Source organism: Panthera onca, chromosome E2 (genome assembly GCF_046562875.1).
Source record: "Panthera onca isolate mPanOnc1 chromosome E2, mPanOnc1 haplotype 2, whole genome shotgun sequence".
Taxonomy (NCBI): Eukaryota; Metazoa; Chordata; class Mammalia; order Carnivora; family Felidae; genus Panthera; species Panthera onca.
In genome coordinates this window covers 43,593,220-43,601,779 of record NC_138353.1, presented here as the reverse complement: position 1 = coordinate 43,601,779, position 8,560 = coordinate 43,593,220, and the positions used below count along the sequence as shown (strand labels likewise).

At 45.8% G+C, this 8,560-nt stretch overlaps 1 long non-coding RNA gene across 1 annotated transcript in view; it reads right to left on the bottom strand.

Annotated features, from left to right (window-relative positions):
- Positions 1-2,090: 2,090 nt before the first annotated feature.
- Positions 2,091-8,560, bottom strand: part of LOC132690234 (uncharacterized) — a 39,583-nt gene continuing 33,113 nt past the window's right edge. The window contains exon 3 of the long non-coding RNA XR_009615315.3: positions 2,091-2,434. This is a non-coding gene — a long non-coding RNA (uncharacterized LOC132690234). The remainder of the gene's footprint in view (positions 2,435-8,560) is intronic.

The following is an 8,560-nucleotide window of genomic DNA, read 5'->3' as shown; positions in this document are numbered from 1 at the left end:
GAAATTCCAGGTAATTCAAAAGGTTTGGGAGCACCCTCCAGGCCAGAAGCAGATGACCACACAATCATGTTCCTCACGACCAAATCAAAACCCTGAACCTAGGCTGAGAGCTAATGCCCGGGCCCCAGATTTAGAAATATAGCAATTCACTCACTTTCAACACTTGGCATCAACTCCCAACAAGTTGCAGCCTGAGCAGAAGCAGGAGTGAACATCTATGATCTGTCTTTTCAAACCTGGTACCTCGACCCTCTTGGGGCCCAGATTGAAAATGAGGGAATGCAGACATAGATGTCAACTTGCAGACCATGAGATCAGAGCCCAGATCAGCTCAGACAGGTGGAGTGATTCTCTCTTGTGGTCGCCCAGGGGAGGGGGCACAGGGAATTGGAACCCAGGATGCTAGGCTTTTCCTACATGTCAACAGTGCTCTTTCCTCCACATCATGCAAGTGCAGTGGCCTGTGCCCACAGCCCCTCCATCCTTCCCCCTCTGCCCCTGCACACTATTTTGGGGATGAACTCTGGTTATGGTGAATGCCATTCTGCAGTCCCCTGTGGATGGAGCTTTCACGAAGCCATTAAAAACCACAGAAAAGCAGGGCACCTGGGTGTCTCAGTCAGCTGAGCATCTGACTCTTGATTCTGACTCAGGGCATGATCCCACAGTTGTGGGATTGAGCTCCACATCATGCTCTGTGTTGACAGCATGGGGCCTGCTTAGGATTCTCTCTCTCTTTCTCTCCCTCTGCCCTTCTCCCACTTGCATGCTCTCTCTCTCTCTCTCTCTCTCTCTCTCTCTCTCTCTCTCTCTCAAAATAAATAAATAAACATTTAAAAAAAACAACAGAAATGTGTCTGGACAGTGCTGTACTCACTGTGCTTAACCAGACAAAGATCACATGACATTAACACACAGCGATCACGGCTGTGACCCAACTCCTTAACAGGCATCAAGCTGAGACCTTTGACCTTCCTACCAGGATCTGGCTTGTCTTGCCCTCCCCTCCTACCCCCAAGGATGGGGTTTTCATGAGAAACTGAGGTCTTTCCTTCCTAGAGGTTTAAAGCTTTGGTTCCAGGGAATCCTTCACTAATTTAGGAATCTAGGACAAGAAGGGACTGCAGTGCCCTTGTTTCCCAGGTGACTAACTGAGCCTCCAGGAGTCAGTCTATGCTGAAAGCTGTCAGCCATGAGTCAGTGACATCCTGCTGGACCAGGAGGACACCTGAAGTCCCCATCTTCACCTCACTGAAGGATGGCTGCTCAGGCAGGAGGTGATGGAAACATGTGTGGAGAGATGTATGTCTTGGCTCACTCCTGAGCCCCAAAGCCATCACGCTATCCTTCCAAACATCCCTCTGCTTATTTATTATTCATGCAGTCCGTGGTTGGTGGGAACTGGGAGACAGCAATGTCACTAAAGTCATGAGAGAAGAGAGCTAACAGCCGTGAGGTGGTGTTGACTCTTCTCTTTCTCAACCACACATTGGTCCCAAGTTCCTTGTCCTCCCACCGCCACTGCCTACTCAGATCTTCCCTTACCTCTTCCTAATGACCTCCCTACCTGAGGTCTGCCACACTCAAATCCATCCTCCACACTGGCTGCCAGGGTCCCTTTCTAAAACGTAAGCCTGATATAATCACCAGGTTATGCCCCTTCCATAAAATCCATCCAAAAGTCTGGCAGAGACTGGAAGATTTCACAACGTGACCCCAACTTGCCTCAGTCATCTCTACTTCCAAAGAGGCAGTAATGAATGTGAATGAATGAACAGCACACTCAAAACTCTGGCAGGGCTCACACCCTACAGACATAAGCATCCAAAAAAGCCAGGCCCCAGCAGTGGCCAGAAGGACACAGACTTGGTCTTGCTCTCTACTCTTTGATACTGCTCCGCAGCTCATATCTGTGGGGAATGTACCTAGATTAGCAACCTTCACCTGGGAGGTCTGCAGAGCTCTGGAACCCTCAGTTTTATGGCTCTTCCTAGAACAGTGTGGCTGGGATGCCACCTCCCTAGAACAGGGCTCTGACCCAGAGACCACGGCCACTCCCACAAGTGGTTGGGGCCCCAATCCAACATAAGCTAAAATCATTTATTTATACAAAAATTCATTTCTGTAGAATTTGGGCTTTAATCTGTGGGCTTGTGGCCTCTTTGGGTCCAGAGGGATTTTCTCAAGTTCTGAGCCAGAGGTGTCCTTAGTTCATTACCCTCAGGTGCCACTCAATTCCCCCAGCTCCTGGGGCAGTATCAATGACAAATAAGCCTCTCAAAATGATGCCAAGTCTTATCATCTTCAGGAAGGATTTTCAGGATGCCCTTCTTACCTTTCCTGGTCCCAAGGAGTGCATGTCTCAGGGCTTCAGTTGTAGTCACTAGCTGGGCAAATCCAAAGGAGACTCAGTTTTGAAGGTTCATCCTGCAGTCTGTAGGCAGTCAGAAAAAGATATGTATGGGAATATAAAACACAGTTTGGTAATTTCTTTAAAAGTTAAACATGGGGCACCTGGGTGGCTCAGTTGGTTGAGCGCTGACTTCAGCTCAGATCATGATCTCACAGTTCTGTGGGTTCAAGCCCCACAATGTGCTCTGTGCAGATGGCTCGGAGCCTGGACCCTGCTTCAGATGCTTTGTCTCCCTCTCTCTGCCCCTCCCCTGCTCACGCTCTGTCTCTGTCTCTCAAAAATAAATAAACATTTTTTAAAAATTTAAGTAAAATAAAAGTTAAACATATATCTGTCATGGGAATACAAGCTGGTGCAGCCACTCTGGAAAACAGTATGGAGGTTCCTCAAAAAACTAAAAATAGAACTACCCTATGACCCACCAATTGCACTACTAGGTATTTACCCAAGGGATGCAGGTGTGCTGTTTCAAAGGGACACATGCACCCCAATGTTTATAGCAGCACTATCAACAATAGCCAAAGTATGGAAAGAGCCCAAATGTCCATCGATGGATGAATGGATAAAGAAAATGTGGTACATATATACAATGGAGTATTACTCGGCAATCAAAAAGAATGAAATCTTGCTATTTGCAACTACATGGATGGAACTGGAGGGTATCATGCTAAGTGAAATTAATCAGTCAGAGAAAGACAAATATCATATGACTTCACTCATATGAGGACTTTAAGAGACAAAACAGATGAACATAAGGGAAGGGAAACAAAAATAATATAAAAACAGGGCGGGGGACAAAACATAAGAGACTCTTAAATATGGAGAACAAACAGAGGGTTACTGGAGGCGTTGGGAGGGGGGATGGGCTAAATGGGTAAGGGGCACTGAGGAATCTACTCCTGAAATCATTGTTGCACTATATTCTAACTAATTTGGATGTAAATTTAAAAAATGAAATGAAATGAAATAAAATAAAATAAAATAAAATAAAATAAAATAAAATAAAATAAAATAAATAAATGCGTGCATGTGCACGCACACACACACAAGATGGAGGTTTTCAAAGGTAGAAGTACTCAGGTAGAAAAATAAAAGAAAAATATGAAAAAAAACCCATACATCTGTCATATGACATGACCATTTCATTCCTAGAGATTTACTCAAGAGAAATAAAAGCACATATTCACACAAACACTTGTACACAAATATCCATAGCAACTTAATTTGTAGTAGCCTGAAAGTGGAAACAACCCAAATGTCCATTGATAGGTAAAGAGATAGCCAAATTGTTGTATCATTCATGCAATAGAATACTACTTAGCAATGAAAAGAAATTAACTGTTAATATATACAATATGGATGAATCTCAAAACAATTATGCTGACTGATAAGAAGAACAAATAAAAATATTACATACTAGATGAGTTCATTTATGTAAATTTCAGACAATGCAAACTAATCTACAGTGACAGGGCAACAGATGGGTGGTTGACTACAGATAGTGGGGATGGGAGGGAGGGATGACAAAGGGACATGAGGAAACTTTTGGGAGTGATGGATATACTCATTATGTTGATTGTGGTTATGGTATTACAGGTGGTCACATGTGTTAAAACTCACCATATTGTGTACTTGAAGTATGTTCAGTTCATATATATTAATATATAACTTAATAAAGTTTATATACATTAATTATAACAATAAAGCTATTTAAAAAGAAGAAGAAGAAAGGGCAGAGTCTCCCTGTATCCCCATTGTGGTCTTCTGTTGCCCTCAGGATATAAGAAGCACCCAGCTCAGTCTGCAAGTCCTTTCTAGCAGCCTGGTCACCCTTTCCAGCCTCATCTCTTGTATCTCTCTTGTGTGGCAATGAATCAGTTGTGGCTCCCTGAATGTACCATGCTATTCTACACTTGTGTGCGCTGTGCCCACTGCCAGCAGGGCTGTCTCCTGCCTCAACCACCCAGAAAACTCCTACTCCATTGTCAAGGCCCTGCTCAGTAGTGCCCTCTCCACAGAAGGCTTCCCAGCCCTAGCAGGTCACTGTGAACAGCAACTTCCTCTGTACTCCACAGTCCAGGTACACAATTTGCTGTTAGCATCCGTTCATCCCAGCAGACTATGGGCTCCTTGAGGCTAGCGACAGCATCACATACATCCCTGTCTTGTCTGTGCCAGGCCCATGAGCATCCGTGAGGCTTTATTCAGTGAATTTAATATGCCCAAGAAAGCGGGGTGGGTCAGCATGGGGTGGGGCATGAGAGATTCAGAAGAACAGGAGCTAAGAGGTGGGAAGAGACAGGAAGGGCAGAAGGCACAGCCTCCAAGGAGAGGCAGACTGCTTCCCTATAAAGAGAAGAGATTATACTATTAGGACTCAGCCAGAGCCTCAGGTGGGTGGGGTTGGGTAAGGTGGGCCCCCTTACTCCCCACACAAGGAGCTGAGGACTCTGCTCCAAGGCTCATCAGGAAATTCCAACAACTGTTTGTTTGCCTGCATTCCCCAGGCCTGGTGAAAAATGGCACCAGAGACTCCATCTGCAGCTAACAGCTCCGAGGGGTGGAATGGGCGGCAGGCCCCTCAGTGACTCCTGGACACAGTAAGAGAGAGAAACACTGCAAAAGGAACCCCATGAGCCCTGATGACTTGAGTAACTGCCCAGCAGTCCTGGCCACCTCTTCCTCCATGGGTTCGGGGGTCCTACACAGCCTTCTGACTGGATGACTGTGTGGGGGCAACCCTTTCTCCATTTAGCCCTGCAGCCTTGGCATTCCCATTCAGCTGTAACCTATTAGGAGCTGGGCTACACAGGTGGAAGAGAGCTCCCACTCTTCCTGATCAATCAGGGAACAGTGCCAGGGACTAGTACAGTCGGCCCAGAGGAAATCAGTCTTCGGGATCAAATCTGGGAGAATAAATACCCAGCAATGATGGGTATTCCCACAAGCATCTAGATTGGTAACTAGAGACACATGTGTGTGCCAGGGGCTGAAAGTCCCTGCACCACTGGAGCACACTCAGGAGGAGGGACAACCAAGAGCCAGAGGCACTGCCCCGGGGTAACAAGTCTGGGCCCAAGTCAGAAATGCATCATTTGTCCAATGATCATCAAACTATTTTCTGATGCCACAGGCAGATAATCATAAGTGAAATTCTTCTTTCAAAATACAAGTTATACCACCGGGGCTGATCCCATTATTTACTCTTGAGCAGAACCAGCCATGACCTTGTTGCTCTTGGGTCCCATCCAAGCTGGTTAAGTAACTGGCTTCCCACCAAAGGGCTCATTAAAGGTCAGCCTCTCTTAGAAGGTATCTTGTGGCACCTCTCTTGGAGATGGGCCTTCTAATGTCACATTGTTTGAAAATTTGTCAAGCTGGCATCCCAAAGTGAGATCCTACAAACTCATTCTTAAGCCTACACACTCTAGCTTAGAAAAGTTGCTAAGACTCTTGGCACCTCGGCATCTTCGATGGCAAAGCGTCTGTAATTCACTTCTTTTCTTTCAATCCACAAATGTTCTTAGGTTCCTGCTGCATGTGGAGCACTGTGCTAGCTATCTCAAAGAAGAGAGATGAATACCTTACCAGATAGAGGCTTGCAGCCAGCACTCAGACACTCACTGACCCTCACAGCCTGAGAGCCAGGTCCAGTGAGAGTGCTTAGGGATGTCAAAAGTGAGGGCAAGGGCAAAGGGCTCACAGCACAGTGGCCACACAACACAATTCAGAGTGCTCTATGAACTGATCAAAGATGTCCAGAGCAGGTGTAGCGGGAGCAAAGTGGGAACGGCATCTGGATTATGTCATTATCATTCATATCTCACTCTCCAGCAGAATTAGATGAGCTGGTCTTTCTACCGGGAGTGTCAAGGGTCAGGGAAGGCTTTGTGGGGAGGGGCTGTTTCAACAGTCTCCGAGTAATAAAAAGAGGTTTGCCAGACGGATAAAGGGTGAAAGGGAAGCCCAGGCCAAGAAAACAAGATGAGCAAATCTGAGAGAAATGTCTTAAGATATGAGATAAGATGTGCCTTAAAAGAAGTACAAACTTTGCTATTCAAAGAATTCCAGAGAAATTCCCCAAATTAAAAAAAAAAAAAAAAAAAAAAAAAGATGCAGTAATATTGGCCTCTTGATACAGGAATGTGCGCCTGAGTCTGGCACTGGCCTAATTCTCCTCCCTCTGTCTCTGCAGAAAATTTCTTGGAGATAGCTAATGCTAAAAGCCCTTGTTAATGTTTTCTTCCAAAGACACACCGATTCCCCACTGGATAATTAGGATGTAGCTGAACCTTTGGAGAACAGTTGTTTTCTCTAAAGGGTATAAACTGCGGCAGTCCAGGGACTGACTAGGGCTCCTTAATTGATGTATTTTATCTGCATTTGAATCTCATATTCTATTTTGTAAGGGCATGCACCTTCTTTTTTTTTTTTTTTTTAAGCTGTTTGAGCTTATTTAAAGAGCTGTCTATTTTATACATTCATATGAGTAAAACGGCATAAAGTGCCGCATTTGATAAGAAAGTGGTTGCATTATACAATGTAGTCTATAATGATTTTGGATCATAGAACTGCTCTTTCTTCCAGACCTGGGCTGCTCTATAGCCAGTGCAATGATTTCCAAACTGCTGCCTGCCCCACCCGATGGAAATCTAGAAAGGTCTCTCTAGGCAGGGACCGTGCAATACACATTGTCAGAGTGGACGTGTCCAGACCTCACCTCCCAGGGAACTGATATAAGGGCCATAGAGACAGGAATGACTGAGGTTAAGCTCAGGAAAGGACAGGGGGTTCCCTAACCAACACCAAATGGTCTGAAGGGACAGGATACTGCAGTGTCATCTGAGTTTTGGTAGCTCTTATTTTTTCTAATTTTTATTATTATTATTTTTTTTAGAGAGAGAGAGTGCATGCGAGTGAGGGAGAGGGGCTGAGGGAGAGGGAGAGGGAGAGAGACAGAGAGAGAGAGAGAGAGAGAGAGAGTGTCTTAAACAGGCTCCACACTCAGCACAGAGCCTGACATAGGGCTCGACGTGGGGTTTGATCCCATGACCCTGGGATCACAACTTGAGCCAAAATGAAGAGTCATATGCTCAACCAACTGAGCCACCCAGGCGCCCCTTTTGGGAGCTCTTATTAAGAAGAAAATGTTATTGGGGCTTCTGGGTGGCTCAGTCAGTTAAGCGTATGACTTCAGCTTGGGTCATGATCTCACTGTTTGTGGGTTCAAGCCCCACATCAGGCTCTGTGCAGGCAGCTCGGAGCCTGACGACTGCTTCAGACTCTGTGCCTCCCTCTCTCTCTGCCACTCCCCTGCTCAAGCTCTGTCTCTCTCTCTGTCTCTCAAAAATAAATAAACATTAAAAAGAATTATAAAAAAAAAAAAGAAGAAGAAGAAAACGTTATCCACAGAAAACAGGTCTGTGACCTTGGAAACAGAAAACCCTCTGGTGTCAGGGAGAACTGTTGTGAGCTGGGCTGGCAGGGGTGGCCAGGTGGGGGGCTGTAATGGAGTGGGAAGAAAGGTCAGAATTGACTCTAGGAAGAGCCTGCTTAGCCCCCAGGGGAGTCTCTTGTTGCAGCTTCCCATGATGGGGATGGACACTCCTGGCCTCCTGGCCCCAGGAAGCCGGTTCCTCTGGGAAGGGACACTCACCAGTAGCCTTCTAGACCCAGGGGGAGTGATTTTCCCAGAAGTTCAGCTCGTAAGCCAAGGCACCCCAAACCATCTGCAGTCCAATACCCTAATAGGCCTAATGGCACTTCCAGAGATACTACTGAGGCCATGGTCCAGACTTCCTGAGAGGCTCTTCATGCTCCCCAGCACTAGAGCTGCTGGTCAGGCGCCTCTCCTGAGAAGTGAAGTGACTTATGTAAGGTCAGATAGCATGAGAAGATCTGCCAACTTCTGTTTTAGGAAATATAGTTGCTGAAAATAACAAAAACTGCTGGCTGAAACATGAAAAATGCCTTCTTGAGAACAATGAAGAACTGGAGAAAGAAAAAAGAATATGGTCAAAATGGAAGGAGAGGCAAAAACCTAGAGAAGTGAGGAAAACTGAAGTCCTTCTGGCTCTCTGCTAATATAGGCATATCTGAATATCAATTTTAATGGCCTTGAGGGGCAATGTGGATAAATGTCAAAAC